The 20,655-nt window shown below is 34.0% G+C and overlaps 1 protein-coding gene and 1 long non-coding RNA gene across 5 annotated transcripts in view; one reads left to right on the forward strand and one right to left on the reverse strand.

Moving 5' to 3' along the window:
• Positions 1-20,655, reverse strand: part of LOC143255810 (protein bicaudal C homolog 1-B-like) — an 80,108-nt gene that overhangs the window by 58,947 nt on the left and 506 nt on the right. For 2 of the 4 annotated variants that reach the window (XM_076512075.1, XM_076512077.1), the window contains exon 2: positions 15,435-15,558. The exons of the other annotated variants lie outside the window; for them this stretch is intronic. The gene's annotated coding sequence lies outside the window, so the exon portion shown is untranslated. The remainder of the gene's footprint in view (positions 1-15,434; positions 15,559-20,655) is intronic. 4 annotated transcript variants of the gene reach the window in all.
• On the forward strand, positions 8,644-9,087 carry LOC143255812 (uncharacterized). Its single transcript, XR_013030852.1, has 2 exons — positions 8,644-8,781; positions 8,899-9,087. It is a non-coding gene; the product is annotated as an uncharacterized LOC143255812 (long non-coding RNA).

Raw genomic sequence — 20,655 nt, forward strand, 5'->3', positions numbered from 1 at the left:
AACCCAAACGAGCCGTTTTTGCATATAAATTTCTCAACAAGTGGGTTTCTCGGCATCACTGATTATTACTCCTGAAGTAAGTATCAGAGCTCCTCTTGATACCAGTTCGTCAGCAAAATTTTTAGGCCTAACGTATGATTCAATGTTAACTTGGAGAAAGCATATATTTGCAATTACGAAAAAGTGTGGCAACGAGCAAACTATCTCAACAGGCTAATAGGCAAAAATACAGGAGTGTCAACAGAAAATATTACTAAAATGTATAAACAGTATATTAGACCAGTAATATAATATGAATGCACAGCATGGTTAAAAGTAGCAAAAACAAATCTTAAAAAAAAACTGTGAATAATACAAAATTCAATACTTAACACAGCTTGTAGAGTACCAGAAACCACCAACTCATAATTTCTACACGATTATGCAAACCCATCTCCATTAAAAAGACAGATTGATAGACTGGTCATTGGCACGGCATGGTTAGGTGGTTAAGGAACTCGACTCGTAATTTGAGGGTCGCGGGTTCGAATCCCTCTCACACCAAACATGTTCGCCCTTTCAGCCTTGGCTTGGGGGCGTTATAATTTGACGGTCAATCTCACTATTCGTTGGTAAAAGAGGTGGTCATGAGTGGCTGCCTTCCCTCTGCAAAATTAGGTACGGCTAGCACGGATATCTCTCGAGTAACTTTGCGCGAAATTTAAAACAAACAAACCAAAGACTGCTGGTTACGTTACTTTAACAAAAAATTGTATTAAAACGATTTGACAAAAGAAAAAGGTCACCACACAAAAGTTGACTAAGTACCTCACACCGTTACATTTCTACTTTAGAAATAAGACCATCTGCACAAGATATTAAAATTATTTTACCCGGAGTTTGATATAATCGTGGTATTTAAAAGGGGTATTTCACGCACAAATATGCGCTGGTAAATATTTCTTCTGAACAAGTGCAGTTTGATTTCGGAACTGTTTGTGACTTTATATAACCAAATGAAGCGAAATACTTCGGTACGAACTGTTTGTGACCCAATAAAAACTGAGAATTACATTAAATGCTACTAGCATTATATTCAAGGACCCGGTCCCGAAAAGACGAAGAAGTTAAATCAGTGTGTTATGTTAGAATACTATCAGTAGTGTTTGACAGTTCTTCAGTCATTAATTCAGGAGAGAAATAGATCCAAAGGGAACCTGAACCTCCCAGGTCTTCAACGATATAAAAACCAGGTGACACAAGTGAGCAAACTCTCATTTTGCATGTGCTATATGTTAATATTTTCGAACATATTGATAGAAATAGCGTAAGACTTATAAATTCAAAATAACTATACATATTATAAAGTTATATCAAATGATAAGTCATTTTATATCTCTCGTTTACATGATTATTTGTATTTATATTTGAACGTGACGATAAAGTCATTTAATGTGACATGAAAAGAACAACAAAAGCAACGAGTCTTAATCTATCTAGAATTAGGTTGTTTGTTTGTTTTGAATTTCGTGCAAAGCTACTTGAGGGCTATCTGCGCTAGGCGTCCCTAATTCAGCAGTGTAAGACTAGAGGGATGGTAGCGAGTCATCACCACCCACCACAAATTCTTGGGCTACTCTCTTACCAACAAATAGTGGGATTGACCGTCACATTATAACGCCCCACGACTGAAAGTGCGAGCATGTTTGGTGTGACGGGGATTCGAACCTGCAACCCTCAGATCACGAATCGAGTGCCTTAATCACCTGGTCATGCCAGACCTGAAGTGTCTGATATTGTTAGTGTTTTACATAGTTTAGCAGCTCTGAAATCTTAAAGTATCTGGAAAAGAACATTAGCTTGATTTGAAAACTAGAGTTTTTGTTTATTTGTTTCAGAATGTTTGTGAAAAAATTACATAAGAGTTAACTGCAAATAACCATTCCTGATTTTAAAATGACAGTCTATAACAAAAGCAACTATTCAACCCCACTCTCAACTCTAGGACCACACTCATCTGACTGATTACTGGAATTTGACCGTCATTCTTATAGCGCCTCGAAGTGCGGAACATGATTTGGCGGCAGTGTGGCGTGAATCACGAAATTTCGATTTCATCCGAGCACGCTAGCCAGAGAGGCCACACCTGACCCAGAATAAGAATGAGTACGAGATAACTGTTCCATGGAATTTTCAATTAAATACTCATCTGTTTTTGTTATCTATTTTAGGGGCAGTACATCTACTTTAAATAATTACTTGCACAAACACATTTAAACATAGTGATTTCAGTGGTTTTTTTTAGGTAGAATATTATGTCTATCAACGAATTGTCAACTTGAGTAAGATATTTGAGTCTGATTTTGGCTATGTTTTCGTACTTGTAGCATCATATGCGTGAAAATATGTCAGTTGGTATGTTTAACTTAAGTGAAACTAATTAACATTGACGAGACAGTGTCCGGTGTGTCAGCGGTAAGTATACAGATTAATCACGCTAAAATTTTGAGATCGATTCTTCACGGTTGACAGAGAGCAAAATAAATCCATTGTATAGGTTAATGCTAAAAATATACGGAGCAACAAAGTGTAAACTGTTTATTTTGTTTTAGCCCAAGAGTTGGCGGTGGGTGGTGTTGATTAGTTTCCTTCTCTTTGGTCTATCATTGCTAAATGCGGAACGAGTAGCGCAGATAGCCCACTTGTAGTTTTGTGCGAACTTCAAAACAAACTAAAATCTTCGTTTGATAATTTTACAGTAATTATTTAAATATTCTCTGACATATGTGAAACCTTGGTAAATCATTGGTATTAGTTTCTTTTTACACCAGCAATGAACTTATATTTGTGTGATTAATTATATAATTTGGGTCCATTTGTTTGTTTCAGAATTTTCTCGCAAAGCTACATCTTTGACTATTTGTGTATAGTAATTCCTACTTTTGAAATAGCAGACTAGAAAATCGGTTCTCAATCTGCGGTTCACGAATTACTGATGGACCGCAAATTCCTTTCAGGTGGTATGGGAAAGGTTGTATAATTACGAAAACAAGCCGGGAGCATATTGTGCAACTTTTTATTACAGTTCGCCGAGATACAAACAGTAACAACAACAACAACTGGTGTTCCGCGAACAAATACATTTAAGAACCACTTGACCAGAGGAAAGCCAGCTAGTCAACAACATCTACTGCCAACTTTGACCGTCGCTTTTATAACGCACTCATCGCTCTAAAGAGCAGGTAACGTTTTTGCGTCAAGACACGAGTCTTGGATCCACGATACAAGGAAGCTACTCGTGGAACATGGCCGGCCCTACGCTTTTGAAATCAAAAATAATCTTGACATTAAGTCGTTGCGATTCGATATCAAATAAAATATTATAACTTCTTTTATTATATGTTAATTATATTATACTTTAATTAGTTATACCTTGTTTATTTGTTTTATTACCTGCAAGTGTCTGTGTTTGTAGATTCGGTCCTTGTTTATTGCATAAACTGGCCCTGATATGGACTGGTGCTTAAGGCGCTATTTAGACAATCTGCGTGTTCATGATCGAGCCCCTTCAACGATCACGCTCTTCCTATCAGCCATGGGGATATTATGATATTGCATAAAGTTCCACTATTCATCGACAAAAGAGTAATCCAAGAGTTTTGGTGGGTGGTGTTCACACCATCATTACTAAACTAGGGACAGCTAGCACAGATAGTCCTCGTAGAGTTTTGCAGTAAATTTCACATCAAGCAACATTTTGTTTATATGGCATCGCCAGGTGGTTAGAGCGCTTGACTCGCACCGTAAAGTTTGAGCGTCCGAATCCCCATCCCACTAAACATGCTCGCCCTTTCAGTCATGGGGGCGTTATAATGTTACGGTCACTCCCACTATTCATTGGTAAAGAGTAGCTCAAGAGTTGTTGATGGGTAGTGTTGAATAAATGCCTTCTCTCTAGTCTATCGCTTCTAAATTATAAACGGTGAAAGCAACTAGCCTACCCACCACTAACTTTTGAGCTACTCTTTACTAATGAATAGTGGAATTGGCCTAATATATAACACCCTCACGGTGTTTGCTGTCCAACTAGTATTTATTTCGCAAACATTCTTCTTTAAATACAATATTTTTAGGATAGCACAAAGAAATTCTTGTCCGATTGTCTTAACGCAGATAGCCCTCGCGTATCGTTACGTGAAATTAAAAGAAAACAATAACCAAACACAAACCAATTTCCTTAGATCTTATATTAATGAAATCTTTAATAAATATGACCTACAATCCATAAAGAAATAAGGTGACTGTAACTTGTTTGTTTGTAATTAAGCACAACTACACACCACAGGTATCAAAACCCGGTTTTTAGCGATGTGAGTACACAGACATACCGCTGAGCGACTGGGAGGCTAACTGTAACTTTGTGCGTTTTTTACTTTAGTGTAGTTAGAGCTAAACTTTACCGTACTTAATACTATCAACAAATAAACTTATCTTATTCTATGACATAAAGTTACACCTCTTAAAAAAAGTGTTTTTTTATATTGTTATGCAAAATGTCTGCTAAAATTATTTACGCCCTCCTTCTGTTTACATCTGTTGGAATTAAGTGCGCGCGGATGTGCATTTAGGTAGTGAAATGTGGGACATTATTTTTATAGATTCTGCTGTCGAAGACCTTCTTACAATAATAGCTAGTTGTTGAATATATAGTTTTGCTAGTTTTGACTGTAGCTGTTCATACAGCAATGTTTCCCTGAAGCTCAGTGATGAGTTGAAGGCCTGAGATCTAAAAATTATAGGATTGATCCCTGCTGTAGGCAAAGCACACGTAGTTTATTTTGCGCTAAAATCAAAACAAGTAAAAATGCAAAGATTCTTGTTTAATTAATGCTCTACTTTTGTTTGTATAAATATAATTAACAATGACTAAAACTGAATACATTTAGTATAAATCGTTTACAGCATGACTGGTCTCTTCAAAGTCTTGGATTCTCTGTCAGATTTATTGCATAAGAAATATTTAAACAATAAAAGCTTACACTAAGATAATATATTTCTTATAATTTTAGCAGTATGCTGTTGACCTATGGGTTATACAACCTATTACTGCACATGTACTGATTTAGATATTTTTATCCTAGGCATGTACAAAAACATATAAATGCTTCCAAATACTTTTTTGGGTTATAACTTTTGTAATTTATAAGTCAAGACATTATTTGATCATGTGGCACTACTGTATTATAAATTCTTTGGATAATTCTCTTTACGTAACCACCTCACGTAAGATAAATTAGACGTAATCCTAACTCGAGTTCTTTAAGTCTTTATATTTCAGAGTTTATTTTCAAACACTAAAATCAGGATACCACAGTGTAGCCGTCCATAAAATTGCAGTGATACATCACAGGGAAGACAGCTGTCAACGTCACCCAACATTAACTTTTAATGTCACTCTCATAGTGTATATTTACCAACCGACCCCAAGTTCAAAAAGTCGAGCATGAAAATAAAAGGTGAAAAAATCATATAAGTTTCTTTTGAACAAAAGTGAGACGTCACAAGCTATATTTACGCTCATGTTAATACTATAAATATAATTACTGGAAAGTTAATAGAATATTTGTGTAAAGCTAAACAAAGGACGTTTTCCTAAAGAAACGGGACGCAAACCATGAACTTTCGGATTCACAGTTCGGGCTCGCTAATTCCAAAGACACTAAAAACGCGGGTCGTGATAAACGCTAACTAATAATTAGATATAAAAATCCGGCAGCTTTCATATATTACTACAGAGTGTAAAATGAACGACGTTTGATGTTTTCCATCACAAAATAAAGCTTCGGTCAGAAGTTTCAGCTGTGTATTTCGTAAATATTACAACCTTTTATTTTTAGGATAGTTTCACACTGGACCCTTTCTTCGTTTCTTGTTTCTGTTTCTTTTTTCTTTAGTTCAATAAACATGTGACAAAATATACCTCATCTTTCGATGTCTTGTCATGTGAACACTCGTGTTAAAGATTTATTATAGTCTGAATGCTGTGTCGAATAAATAAACTGTTATACTGATTTGTTAGTGATTTGACAAACTGTCTTTGAGTTATGACGTAAAACATATTGTAACTGAAACTGAAAAATGATTCCTAGTAACATAATCAACTACTGGGATACTGTTTAGTAAGGCCGAACAACTTCGCTTTAGTAAGTCTGAGACATGTCTTAGTTCGTACAATAAACATAATAGTGGACAGGCAGCCGTCATAAATTAAAATATCATGGGCGTCATATCGTGGTTTTAAATGTTTCACGTTATCACCACGTAGTGGCGTTTATTGTGGAAAAGTTATAAAATAAAAAACAATCTTCGCATGCAGCTAACATTTTTCCTTCTTTACAATGATAACCATAAGAGATAAGATTTTATACAAAAGTAAGCAAGTTTACGTTTTTTTATATATGACATCAACTCTCATCACGTAAAAAATATCACATCATGAATGATCAGATGTCACGCTCTACTTTTTGAGTTTGTTGATACTAAAGGTAAAATTGTGTAACGATAACAGACAAAGGTCTGTCCCTCCTGCTGCCCTTCTATATATCTCTCTCTGTTTTAAATATATATACACTAAAAGAGTGGCAATACAGAAATACAATACGAGTATAGTATCGAAAAGCAGGGGCATAATTGTATTGATACATCGTCCGATACGATTTATTTATCTTCACGAAATTTGGCAGTTTCTCAGTATAAAATAAAGTATTTTGTACAGAAAATATCAGAATTTCTAATGAAGTATCTTTGTTCAAAATTAATGATTCAATAACGGAAGCTGAATATTGCGTATTACATGTTGTATTTATTTTATCAGAAACATTACAAACACACAAATTAACAATAACATAACAGATAGAAATATATTGAATTTTTCAATATTTTACTTCTATTGTCGTCCTGTCATGGCCAGGTGGTTAAGGAGCTCGACTCGTAATCCACGGGTTTGAATCCCCTCACACCAAACATGCTCGTTCTTTCAGCCATGTGGGCGTCATAACGTTACGGTCAATCCCACTATTAGTTGGTAAAAAAGTAGCTCAAGAGTTGGCGGTAGGTGGTGATGACTAGCTACCTTCCCTTTAGTCTTACACTGCTAAATTAGGGACGGCTAGCGCAGATAACCCTCGTTTAGTTTTGTCGCGAAATTCAAACCAAACTTCCATTGTTAGCTGCCATTTAGTTGATCAAACCTGAGAATTTGGAAAAGCATTGTGACGTTGAAAGTACTTAAATAGGGCAATGTTAATAATAGAGATAATAAATTACAGACAAGACTGTCAAACTTTGTAAACAATAAAAAAAATAGTAAAACTTCTGTATTTAGATACGCATAATATCAATTACTACGATGAGATACGTACTCCTAACGTATATACGTATGTGTGTGAATATGTGGGTTGTGATACTGATATGGTGTACACTTTGTACAACACAAAATACTTTATGTTTGAGGCTTGGCTGCCTAATCTTCTTGGTCAACTCCCCAGTTTGTCTTGAAGATTTTATACCATATGAAGAAACAGTTGTTTCAGTGAAATAAACATATCGACGTACGTACGTCATCAATCTGAATGTTAGAGACAGCTGCACTTATCTGTCAGGGGGTGGGGAACTACATTTGATTGTGTCAATAAAATGTTCACAATGTGATACATTAACGACTGAGAACTATCATTTTTAGAACTTTTCAATTACAGTGTCGGTGGCATTTTCCTACAGGAAGCACGTTTAATACACAAATCTTCAACAAACTTTGTAGTGGAATATATTTGTCTAGTATTCAAAATAAATTAATTAATGTATTTGCCGAAATTTTAAGAGACGTAATCGTAGTTGAGCAACAAAATAATGTTAAAATACTCTTATCTGGACGTACTATTTATAAAATATAATGCGCTTTATAATACGTTACATGTGATCAGTACATTGTTTGTTTGTTTGTCGAATTTCACGCAAAGCTACTCTGGGACTATCTGCGCCAGCCGTTCCCTAATTTAGGAGTGGTAGACTAGAAAGAAGGCAGCCAGCCAATCAACCCCACCCACGCCAGATTTTGAGATGCTCTTACTAATGAAATGTGGAATTGACATTCACATTTCAGCTCCCTCACGGATGAAATAGCGAGCATGATAAGTGACGGGATTCGAACCAATGACTCGCAGATTGTGAAGGGAATAATAATAACATATATATGTGGTGGGCGATAAACGAAAACCCATAAAGTTGTTTTATTCGCATAGTTCACGTTATTTTGCCGTCTCCAGCATAAAACACTTTACATTTTACAATTGATTTTTTTATCTTTTTGTACACTCTTATACATCTTAAGTCTCTTGCACGTGTTTCCTTTCACTTTTTACCAACTGAGTGTATCTACTTTACGATAAGGTATTTTGTTATTTGCGTCTTTCCTAAGTCAACTGTAACATATTTCAAGTTAGTATGCTTTTCTTTAGTACTTTTTATATAACACGAAATAAAGATTACAGATGTGTGTTTTTTTCTCTCTCTGTAATCTCACTTTTAAGTTTTAAGATACGTGTACGTGTTTACTTTGTCGTTTCTGTTTGTTTAGTACCTGTAGTTCACGACTGTTTGTTTTATTTTTGATGTTAAGTACGAAACTACAACATGGGTGTTCGTTAATATTCCCACTGTGGGTGTCGAAAATAGGTTTTAGCGTTTTAAATCATTAGACAAAATGCTGAGCCACTGGAGGTGGGGGAATATTGGATGAAAACTGTACGTGTTTTTATTTATTTATGTGTTTTACTAAGTCGAGTATAACAATAATTGGTATTTCAGTTTATTTTGTCATATTTTAAAACAATAATAATTGAGTTTTGTCCTTTATTACAGTCTCAACTTGCACGTGTTTCCTTGGCCTTTTCTCTCTGTTTACTATCTCTAACCGACGAAAGCAGCAGGTGTCTTCTTTTCGTATTCTCTACCTTCATTACCTCAAGTATAAAACAGTTGCTCTAATATCGTTGTTACTTTACTGTAGTTTACACTTTCGAATATAAAGTGACTCAGGCATTACTATTATATTTTATCTCTCTGTTTGTTTATTTGCACAAAGCTATACAATGGGCTATCTGTTCTCTGCCCACCACGGATATCAAAATCCGGTTTTTAGCGGATTTCAGTTCACAGACACGCCGCTGTGCCAATGGGTGCATTATTTCTCTGTAAAGTCTTACTTTTATTTTTTAAAACTTTTGTAGATTTTTCTTGCCATTTTCGTTTTTTTACCAGCTCTAATTTACGAGACATAGAGAAAGAAAGCACGTGTTTTATTTTCCTTCTTTATATGCTTACAAACAATTACAAAATGTTACAAGCAATATTTTTTTCTAAATCAATCATTCAGTGACAGTATCGGAAAATTTCTGTTTTCTTGTCTGGAATTATTGATAATATATTTGTCGAATTTCTTTTAAACTTACAATAGATATTACAAGTTTGTTTGGAATTAAGCACAAGACTACACAATGTATTCTACCCACCATGTCGAGGACAGATGTTATATAATAGCTTCTGATGTCAGCACATTCTACCAATAGTTTCACAAGGATTAAGATAATATAAATTAAGGCACGTGTTTAACTACTGGCTCGACAGTAACTCTGAAACCTCATAACCCTACAAATCGAGTTTCAGTGGACACAGCATAGATTACTAAATGTGAAGCTTTGTGCTTATAAAAAAAAATCCTTTGAATATCCGAAGCGTGCAACTTCTTACTGCTGTAACCGAAAATTATTATCAAATCTGTGACATGCACGATGAGTTAAATAATTACATTTTGTAATAACTTCCCCCAGACGTAAGGGTAATGTACCTCTACATTTGTGTTCAGTGTATAGACTGGTATAGTTTTTTTTCTAATTTTTAACATGATGGTAATGTACCTCTTCAGTTATGTTGGATTTGTAACTTGATATACTTCTTTGTTAATTTTGATGTGATTGTAATTTATCTTTTCAGTTGTGTTACCTTTATAAGCCGATGGCCAAAATATCCTATACAACTTATTTTGGCACACAATTCAAGAATGTATTAGTCATTAAGTACTGCCATATTTTTGAATACACGAGTCATGGTTGATGTTGAATCAAAAGTTGTATGTCACCTTCCAGCACTCCCTAGCTATAAAAGTTCCAGTAAATACAGTAACAAGAAATAAGTCGCAGCGAAGGAGAGAAGAGAATAAGGGCGTAAGTTTTAATGTAAGTTATATCACAGAATTAGAATTTTAAACTTAAACCTTACTTCTGTGCATGTGCGATAAGCGGCTGGGTCGCGGACTCACAGGATTCAAGTACAGCCTTCCCTAAACACGAGCTAATGACCAGAAAGAAGGTAGGTAGTCAGAAACACCAGTCATTAAGAGCTTTGGATGGCTTTTAGAACCAAATAACAAGGTTTACTCTCACTTTTACAACATGCCTACAGCTTAAAGTGTGGAAAATGCTTAATGACATTTATTTTGAACCTCGGACTCTTTGATTAGCCTACTCCAACACACTAATCGCTAAGCCATCCCTGACACAGAGATGTAATAATGCACGATATCTACCCCTTTCAAAAAAATACAAATAATCTACTTCTAGAAAATGAAATAAAAAACAAATAATCAACTTCTAGAAAATGAAATAAAAACAAATAATCAACTTCTAGAAAATAAAATAAAAAACAAATAATCTACTTCTGAAAAATGAAATAAAAAACAAATAATCTACTTCTAGAAAATGAAATAAAAACAAATAATCTACTTCTGGAAAATAAAATAAAAAACAAATAATCTACTTCTAGAAAATGAAATAAAAACAAATAATCTACTTCTAAAAAATGAAATAAAAAACAAATAATCTACTTCTAGAAAATGAAATAAAAACAAATAATCTACTTCTGAAAAATGAAATAAAAAACAAATAATCTACTTCTAGAAAATGAAATAAAAAACAAATAATCTACTTCTGAAAAATTAAATAAAAAACAAATAATCTACTTCTAGAAAATGAAATAAAAAACAAATAATCTACTTCTGAAAAATTAAATAAAAAACAAATAATCTACTTCTGAAAAAATAAATAAAAAACAAATAATCTACTTCTAGAAAATGAAATAAAAACAAATAATCTACTTCTAGAAAATGAAATAAAAAACAAATAATCTACTTCTAAAAATGAAATAAAAAACAAATAATCTACTTCTAGAAAATGAAATAAAAACAAATAATCTATTTCTAAAATGAAATAAAAAACAGATAATCTCGACAATGTTGTAAATGATATCGTTCAATATTTACCATAAACTTTAACACATTTAATAAAATTATCTTACTCGTAGTGGTATAAAAAGAAACTTAGAAACTTTAAACAAAATCGATTCGTCAAATATGTTTACATAGACACATATACACCATAAAACTACTGTATTCTTCTCAAACCTCTGAGAGTAAAGATATTATATTTAAAGTCTGCGTATTGAGTCTGATATGTACTTATCCGTATATTGCCAGTTATGCTACCTTCCCAGTGGCACAGCGATATGTCTGCGGGTTACAACACTGGCACATGGGTTTCGATGCTCATCATAAGCAGAGTACAGATATCCCATTACGTAGCTTTGTAACTAACTGCAAACAAATTACCACTTGTAATGCACCTGTTATATTTTTAAATTTGTTTTGATCAGTTCTCATAGTTTCATAACTCTTTGTATCGTTTTGAAGTATTTTTATGCCATTCTGAAGAACCCAGCCCATGAAGTTTTGAGTACAAACAATAAGATCGCCGTGTTCCAGTTTGTAATTATTTCTTTCCGTTTACTATTTAATCAGCAGTTTATCTCAATACTAATTGTTTCAATATCTAGTCATAAATTATTTTATATTTAGGGAAAAAAAGCAAACAGAATTCATGTCGAAAATGGGTCTGCCTGTTCTGTTTTGTTTTTCTCTAATGCTATAATACATTTTCCTCTAACTATATACATTATACAAAGTTAAAATAGTTTAAAATACACTCTGTATACTTTCCGCTGAGGTTTCTCTTTACAGAAGTTAGCAATAATACTTCTGATTTTTGTGACCACGCCCCCTAGTGGTACAGCGGTACGTTTGTGGACTTACATCGCTAGAAACCGTGTTTCGATACCCGTGGTAGACAGAGCACAAATACCCTATTGTGTAGCTTTGTGCTTAAAACAAACAAACAATATTGTGATCACATGCACTGAACTTCTGTTGTATATAGTATTTGCTATCATGTACATAAAAACCCAATGTGTTCTAAGCTGTTCATCCAGGAGAAACAGTGGCATGACAAACAAGAAAAGGACTAGGGAAAACAAAAGAAGAAAAACTTTTCTTAGCGGACAGACATGTTGAAAACATTACCAGTCTAGCCAGCTTAAAAAACAAACAAAAAAGAATCACGTTCTTTCACAATCTGTGCAGACAAAGCACTGCATGAAGGTTAAAGTGGTTTAGGTTTCTTTTTTTTCTTTGTTAATATGTGTTATAATATTCATAGTTGAATGCTATATATGAAAACTCATAACATAATAGAAACTGACGAACGTATGGACGATCGTCACTAATATATATATGACAAAATAATTTCATTCTGGTAAACTCTAAGAAGATATGGATATTTAATACACATGAAAGATATTCCTTCACAATTATTACTGAAGTTTTAACTCACTCTGATATTTCTATAAACGGCAGGTGCTTTCACATGTAAGATTTATGATGTCACTCCGCGACATGACAGTCTGCAAAAGTAATATGTTGTAGAAGTAAAAAGAAAGATGAAAGAAAACACAAAAAATTTTGTTTTTTCTTACAAAATGCCATATCATAACTAACCATTCAAAATAATTACTACAATAAAGGTTTGTTTATTTTATCTGCTGTTTATGTTTGTTGGTGTTGCAAGAATCTGTAATTTTCTTTTTGTGGGTGAAGTGTGTGACTTTTATGAGGGTGGTGCCATGTGGGTGTAAAGTTTTACAAACCGCTCCATCTACTCTTGGCCTTTCCCTTCCTCGCAATAATTAACAAATACTAGAGAAACGGAAAAAATGATAAAGTTAAACTATTAAAGAGTACCCCACTGGTACAGTGGTAAGTCTACGGATTTATAAAGCTAAATTCAGGGGTTCAATTCCCCTTGGTAGACTCAGCAGATAGCTCAATGTGGTTTTGCTATAAGAAAAACACACACACAAGCTATTAAAGTTCTTCTATTCTCTTCTTACCACAATTACATAAATATTCAGGTTTCTGAACTTCTCTTTTAAACGGCACTCGAGTCGTAATTTGAGGATCATGGGTTCGAATCCCCGTCATACCAAACATTCTCGCCCTTTCAACTTTGGGTACGTTATAATGTGACGGCCATTCCCACTATTAGTTGGTAAAAGAGTATCCCAAGAGTTGGCGGTGGATGGTGATGACTAGTTGTCTTCCTATTGTCTTACACTGCAAAATTAGGGACGGCTAGCGCAGATAGCCCTCGTCTAGTTTCGCGCAAAATTAAAAAAACAAACAAACAAACTCTCTTAAATATCATCTAGTGTTAATAATATAGTACGTTTCTCTTTGTTCATACATTGCTTTTATAGCAGAGAAAATTCTTTGCCGGATACGATGCCTACGAATCATTAAAAAAGTACAAATTCTAACTAAAAAATAGCCCTCTGATGGAAATAATTTAAAACGTAAAGCGACAAATAGTTTGTGTTTCGGTTTTATTTATATTATATTTTATTTGCATTCTGTGTATTTTTTAACCGTAATTTCATCTATATTTTTATATTTTATATGTTTTTCTAAAAATAAAATAACGACTATAAAGTGTGTTATTTCAATAACTAGTAATAGAACGTGTGTTAATCGTCGTATTTATTTAATGATTTATTATTATCAAGTTTACATTCATTCTTAAATTTTATTTTTGTTTATACGACACTTTGTAACGATGTTTACTTTATCTACTCATTTCTAATGTTTTCTTTTCTCATAGCTGGTTAAATATACCACTTTCTATTTACTCTTTGGTTGTTATTGAAGTTAGTTCTAGTGAAAATTATTAACGTTTTATATTTATTTAACCGTATTAAAACCTGGAGGATTTAAACATTCGGGCTCATAAAATTCCAGTATGCACCTCATGATCTTATTTTAAGAAATGTTTCTAGCGTATATATTTTTATAACAGTTTGTTTTTGGTTGTTTTTTTTAATTTCGCGCAAAGCTACTCGAGGGCTATCTGCGCTAGCCGTCCCTAATTTAACAGTGTAAGACTAGACGGAAGGTATCTAGTCATCACCACCCACCACCAACTCTTGGGCTACTCTTTTACCAACGAATAGTGAGATTGACCGTCACATTATAACGCCCCTACGGCTGGGAGGGCGAGCATGTTTGGTGTGACCGGGATTCGAACCCGCGACCCTCGGATTACGAGTCGAACGCCTTAACACGCTTGGCCACGGCGAGCCCGTTTATAACAATTAAAGTCTAATTTACTGACATATTACGTTCCAAATAACTCTACATATTAAATTCCTAATATCCTTCCTTATTAACAGAAATCTGTCGCCATCTCGTAGCAGCCTATTAGAGGAAATATTAAAAGAAAAAAAATGATTCAATGATTTGCCATGGGAAATCATTTAGTATTAGTCTAAGCGTGAATAATCTATAATATGTAACTTGTGGAAAACGTACTGGGTGAGCGAAAATCATTATTAATCTAAACATAAACTAATAAAATACAGGAGAATAAAACGTGCCGAAACTTTGAATAATGTGATTAATTAATGATATAAAATTTATTGGCACTAGATGGTAGGACAGTCGTGCCGTATAAACGCCAACATGATATCTCTCAGAAGGATCAAAGTGCGTGATAATCCTTCCCGCCAAGTAAATAATAATAAAACGTAATGCGTGTATTATTCCTGCGTTCTCTAACGCAGTCCAAACAGTAGCCATGTGGAAGGATATATGTGTCTATACAGAAAACAAAAATTTATACCATTAATAAAAAAATACGCGAAGCTTCGGGCCTTTGCATTAATGAGTTGTATTTTGTGACCCTTTTAATAACTAATTGGAGTATTTACGGTATAACCCATCACATAGCAACAGCAATTACAACCAACCTTACTTAATAAACTTTTAATGCCTAATATTATTGATATGATATTGCCATACCTTTACTTTTCCTTCTTGTATCCATTAATCTTATTTAGGTTATACTTATTTCTATGTATAAACGTAAGATATTGGTATTTGTTACTGGTACATTTAGAGATTTTGTTTTTTTGCTTTTGGTTTTGTTTCTTACTGACAACATATTATTTTGTTTCTTCACCTCTGTCGGTCTCTCTCACATCTCCCACTCTTTTCTCTCTTTCGTTGAACTTCTGTCTGTTATAATCCTTTCTCAAACCCTCTCCGAATCGGTCTCTCTTTATTAGGCCTTGCTTCTCTTCTTCCTACATCGAAGTATAACGGTTATTTAATTGAATTCAGAAAGCTAGTTTCTATACCCCAGCAATATCTATTTTTTTACATACAACTTGCAATAGTTAATTTATACATTACGTTTTAAGATCATTTATTTTAAATGCGCCTCTGGATGTTCTATGCTATCTTCATTTATTTGATTCATCACTAACCATATAGTCGGTTTCTCCTAATTATGCGGGTCTGGCATGGTAAGTTGGTTAGGGCACTCGACTCGAAGTCTGCAGGTCGTGGATTCGAATCCACATCACCGAACATGCTTGCCCTTTAAGCTGAAAAGGCGTTACAATATAATGGTCAATTGCACTATTTTTTGGTAAAGGAGTAGCTCAAGAGCTGACAGTGGGTGATGTTGACAAGTTGTCTTTTCTCATACGAATTACTAGTAGATATTTCAGTAATTATAAGTCATAACTAATATACTCAGTTGGACATTAGTAAAAACAGTAATTTAAAAATCAATATCCAGTGATTCGTATACTCTTTAATCTTTTTCAATATTAAAATACAAATGTCTTAGAATACATTTATTTGCACATATATCAGTATGACTATTTTTGTGAAGTGCTTATAAACATTTTCGTGAGTATTCTCGTAGGGTTGATGACCCTGTCATTCAGTTATGTATTTTGTATCTGGACAACGAAAGATGAATGAATTTTATTATTTATAAACAAAGTTATCGACTTGAAGGTTTCTGTTCAACATGCGGATATACACACAGTATTCAATTTCCACTTATAACATGCAAGTATTTAGTTTATATATTAGCCTTTGAAATGCTCAGCTCTTAAAGCGTCTGACATGAAACAAAAATACTCGGCACGTCGCACGTTTCAGAATTCGTCTTTACTTCAGAAGCTAACAAAACGTGGTCTGACGTGAGCAACTCACGGAGATTCAGAAAGTCATCTGTTGCTACTGTGTGAGATCAACGAATGAGAAAAAATAGACATTTATATTTTTTTTTTTTTTACTTTCGCGCAAAACTACGCGAGGGCTATCTTCGCTAGCCGTCCCTAATTTAGTAGTATAAGACAAGAGGAAAGACAGCTAGTCATTACTACCCACCGCCAACTCTTGGGCTACTCTTTTACCAACAAATAGTGGGATTGACCGTCACATTATAACGCCCCCACGGCTGAAAGGGCGAGAATGTTTGGTGTGACGGGGATTCGAACCCGCGGCTCTCGGATTACAAGTCGAGTGCCTCAACCACCTGGTCATTCCAGGCCTTTAAAATGGTGAATTTCTAAAGAAAAGTTTGCTCCTGAAGAAGAAAGGTCTACATTTCGAAAGTACTCGGATTATAGGGTTTTTATTTCCTTTTTAAAGACATACAAAATAGTCTTACCACTTCGTTAAATTTGCAAAACAACCAGTGAGAAAAGTACCAAAAAAAGAAACCTAATTAAACCACAGTATGTTAGGTTTGTGATTGTGAGATATTGTGTGATCTAAATTTAATGTTTCTGCCTATTAAGATTTATTAATATAGAACTTCAACTTGAGCGTTAAAGAACTTCTTCTTAGCTGCCTCTCAATGAAATTTATCGAGGACGTTTCTGTTTTACAATTAAATATTTCCGTATATTAATCTGTTTGTTTGTGTTTATGTTAGAATTTCGCGCAAAGTTTCACAAGAACTATCTGCGCAAACCCGTGCTTAATTTTGACTGATGTACTATGGGAAGTACAGCCAGTTAGAAACAACCACCGCCAGCTCGTGGGTTAGTTACTTTCGTCCAACTAAAGAGTGGGATTTGACCGTCAGTCTCATAGTATATCCACGACGTGCAGAACATGTTTTTGTGATAGAGGGTCGTAAACCATGAATTCTTGGATTTAAAATTCAGGCACACATATAGGTCACTTCTGGCCCGATATCTTTGCAAAGTAAAATATTCGATGTTGGCTCACTACAACTCTTTACGTTGCTGTAATTTCACTTCCTATCCATTTTTTTATACTTTCATAGTTTTCAAATAGATATAAAATCTTTATTATGACCTTTTACTTTCTTATGTTCTTCCTTGTATAAAACTTGGTAAAATACACGAGAAGTAATGTCAACAGAAACTAATCTTTTCATCGTCTTTAATAATGCTTTTCCTAGTATTATTCAGTGATGCCTACGTTCAAGAAGATGTATATATAAGCCACCAAGGCAGACACATCTTTTACAAGACATTTACAATTCTAAACGAGACAAATTTAAATCTTTTCTTAGACTTAATTTGATAATTAAAAAAATAAATTCTTCGAAAGATCCATTGGAATATATTAGTTCTATGAGACAGAACATAGTTCTATTATTTTCAATATATATATTTAAAATAATTTTTTAGGTGTCTACTGAAGCACATAGTCCTTGAAATGTTTTATACAAGGCTTTGAAAAAGCCTAAGTTTTGAAGTGATGTTTGAATGACTCACCATTACGTCAAGCACTTTATTTATCTTAGAACATTTCACGCTCGTCCTGTGGGCTATTATTTATTAAAATATGATAACCGTTTACGTTACAATATCAATGCGTTAGAAGTCCCAAGAATAAACCCGCGCTACTATTACAATGAATTTCAGGGTTTTCGTTTGTGTTTTTGTTTTTTCTCTTTCCAAGAATTTCACGCCTAGTGTAGATGAAACTTTCGACATAGTGGCGCCTCCCCTTAAGAAAACAACAAAAAACAAACAACTTATATTTGAGTTTGAGTACATATGATGAAAACCACGTGCTCGAAAAGATCGTGAGTGACACGTGGCGTAGTTTTTTTTTTTTTTGTTTTTTTGCTCTTGAGTTAAAACAAAAAAAGTGATTAGGGTCATCTTTCCACAGTTCTATTGTAACCAGTTTAATGTAATCACTAATTTACAGTATTCATCTTTAAAACAAGTTTAATTAGGCTTAAATGCATAATATAGTTATTAAAAAAACAAGGCACAATATCAGAGTAATGCAAAAGTATTACATATGATGTGGTGGCATCTAGTAGCAACTATTTGAATTACTTTAACAAGAAATAAATTATTTAAATCTTGCTTTCATCGATTTTTTGAAGATATATAGTAGCAACTATTTGAATTACTTTAACAAGAAATAAATTATTTAAATCTTGCTTTCATCGATTTTTTGAAGATATATAGTAGCAACTATTTGAATTACTTCAACAAGAAATAAATTATTTAAATCTTGCTTTCATCGATTTTTTGAAGATATATATATATATATGAAACATCATGACGATTATATGATTTCAGTACTAGGATAGTGATAAAAACTCATTAATTATTATTAAAAAGGAAATTTCACAAAGTCGATGCTGCATGCAGTATCAACAGTAACAGGTTGAAAATGTTTTTTTACAGAATATACAACAAACTGTTGAATTATAAAAGTTCACAAAATTATTCCATGCAAGAAGAAATACGCATAATTTTATTTAAAATATTCCTACTTAATTATACAGAACATATCAAGTACTTGAAATAACTTTCATTGAAAGTGTTTCGTTTGTTTGTTTTGAATTTCGCACAAAGGTACTCGAGGGCTATCTGTGGTAGCCGTCCCTAATTTACCAGTGTAAGACTAGAGGGAAGGCAACTAGTCATCACCACCCACCGCCAACTCTTGGGCTACTCTTTTACCAACGAATAATGGGATTGACCGTCACATTATAACGCCCCCACGACTCAAAGGGCGAGCATGTTTGGCGCGACGGGGATGCGAACCCGCGACCCTCAGATTACGAGTCGCATGCCTTAACACGCTTGGCCATGCCGGGCCTGAAAGTGTTTCATCCAGTATTCTCACAAAAATCTGTTTCAAGAATTATGAATGAGTGGGATCGTTCAGATGTATATGTTTGTATCTCATATACTCAGTCGGATACACACATACATAAATCGAACTTCTTATCACAAAGTATTGAATTACAAATAAAATGTTTTGTGGATCCATATTTCTAATTTCATAAATTATTGTTTCATCTTATTTATTTCCATTTTGCTACGTAAACGTCCCCCGTGGGTACAGCGATAAGCCTATGGATTTACAATGCTAAAATCAGGGGTTCTATTCTCCTCGGTGGACTCAGCAGATAGCCCGATGTGGCTTTGTTATAAGAAAACACACACGCGCGCGCTAAGTAAATAAAACCAACTACAGTTTTTTACTGAAGGACAGGCTTATGTTTCCTTCACACGTTATTACTATACGTTAATACAAATTAATGCTGCTTAATGCATAATAAAATAATTTATCAGAATGTTAATAACCGGCTGTACGTGTCACTGCCGACATCTCATATGGTTATCTTTACATGTAAGCTCTACCACTCCAACTATATTACTTCAGCCGGCACATTGTACCATTGCAAACATCTTATCCGAATCAACACATTATATCGCCTCCAACACCTGATTCTTACATACACATTGTACCATTGCAATCATCTTATTACAATATTTATGTTGGGTTTTTAGGGATTTAGGTATAAAATCCCAATCCATCATGTACATTTAAAATCCAAATCACCACTGTACAGCTAGCAAGCACTTTCTCCCAATACAGCCACCCTTAATGTTATTGTAGCATTACACCTATTAAACCCTCACAGTACATACAGCTACATCGTCTGAAACATGTTATACACCTGAAATTCTCCCTAACGTATGCACTGAAACTATATCCAGAAATACATAAAGTCACCTTACACAGTAAACTAGTCAGAACAATTTTATCCTCAATAAATTAGCAGCAATTATAAGCTCTCTGTCCTAAAATACAAACTCTACAGAAGCAAAGCTGCAACTCGTTACATCATCGTATTTATATAAATAATTTCTTCCCATAAGACCCAGAAGACTCAAATATTTTATTTCAATACTCTCACCGTACTGCTGTTGCTACAAAGAATGTAGAGTTTTTTTGTTGTTTTTTTTGCAGCACTGCTGTTATAATTATATTACACTGTAGACTACAGTAGAAAATTATAACACACTGTAGATACCCAAGGTACAGCTGGACAAATACAAATATATATATATACTACTGCAAATTAGTCC

Source organism: Tachypleus tridentatus, chromosome 7 (assembly GCF_004210375.1).
Source record: "Tachypleus tridentatus isolate NWPU-2018 chromosome 7, ASM421037v1, whole genome shotgun sequence".
NCBI lineage: Eukaryota > Metazoa > Arthropoda > Merostomata > Xiphosura > Limulidae > Tachypleus > Tachypleus tridentatus.